This window comes from Octodon degus, unplaced genomic scaffold (assembly GCF_000260255.1).
Source record: "Octodon degus isolate 3935 unplaced genomic scaffold, OctDeg1.0 scaffold00013, whole genome shotgun sequence".
Taxonomy (NCBI): domain Eukaryota; kingdom Metazoa; phylum Chordata; class Mammalia; order Rodentia; family Octodontidae; genus Octodon; species Octodon degus.
Window position 1 is genome coordinate 7,457,907 of NW_004524589.1, and position 1,302 is coordinate 7,459,208.

Here is a 1,302-nt window from a genome sequence, read left to right on the forward strand (position 1 = left end):
TTTACTTTGAACATTTACCATCACTTTTCAGTGTTTCATTTTTTTGATAGGGCAATTCCTTTTGATATCTGATAACTGATTATAAAGATAATGCAAATTTCTATCACCTGATTATATAATAAGGTTATGAAAAATTAGATATATCAACATTAATTTTCTATTTACAATGTGCTACCGACAGCAGTGTAGCCTTCATATTTCACTTGATCTTAGCTAAAAGGCCGAGAAGCGATTTTATATTTTGCATTTTTTTTCTCTAAAAGTGATGCGTGAATTATCTTGAGGAAATAGTACTGTGTTTCTATTATTTATATTTAAAAAATTTTTGTTTTAAAGTTCAAGTGAACTTTTTTCAAATTCATCCTTTCAACTTTCTTTTATGAATTATTTCCTTTAGATTTCTATAGCTTCCCTCCTTTTTCAAGGAAAACATAATTTAATTTTCAGGATATATAGTCTCTTGATCTTACATTCTTGATCATTTCTTAAAAGTGGCTTCTTATATAACACTATCAGCATGTGAAGGATGTAGCATTGATCTTTTTTTCTGAAGAGAGAGGAGCCATATTATAAAAGTTTAGTTATTTTTTCCTTATGTCATTTCAACCCAAAATTGTGTATAGTTTACTCACATAATTAACAAAATGTTAATAATTTTATATCTTATATATTCATGTTTCCTTCAAGTACCTGTAGTTTAATTTTTTGTATTTATAAGAGGAAATATATGATCTGATCGGATGTGCCTTATAACAGAGTTGTAGTAAAATAAAATAACATCAATGAAAGCATCAATCACACTCCAACTCTCCAGATCCCCAGCCTCTAAGGCATGCGGCCTCCTTGTCTTTTACAATAATTTAATCTTCTTATAAGAGAAAGAAAATATGCTAATTTTATCAAAAGGACAGGTTTACAAGGTACTAAAAGTGAAATTATTAATCATTGTACATTTGCATTGCATTTCAGTTAAGTTTAGAGGCAACATTTTTAATTACTACAGCCAATAAGCAAGCGCAACATAAAATTATTAGTACATTTTTATAAAATGGTATTTTTATTATACTAAGGATGTATTATAAAAAATTTATAGTATAAAAAACAATCTTCCCTCAGTTTAAAAATAGTTGTTTTCTGGTCATTTGAAGGATAGTGAAACTTTTAAAAATATTTGACTTCAGCATAAAATTGAATTAAATTTTAATGTTTTATAGTACAAAATTTTTTATAGACATCATTCTTTCTTGCAGCATTAGAAATTCATGTAGATTGTGGGGCAGTTCAGTATTATTTCTATCACAC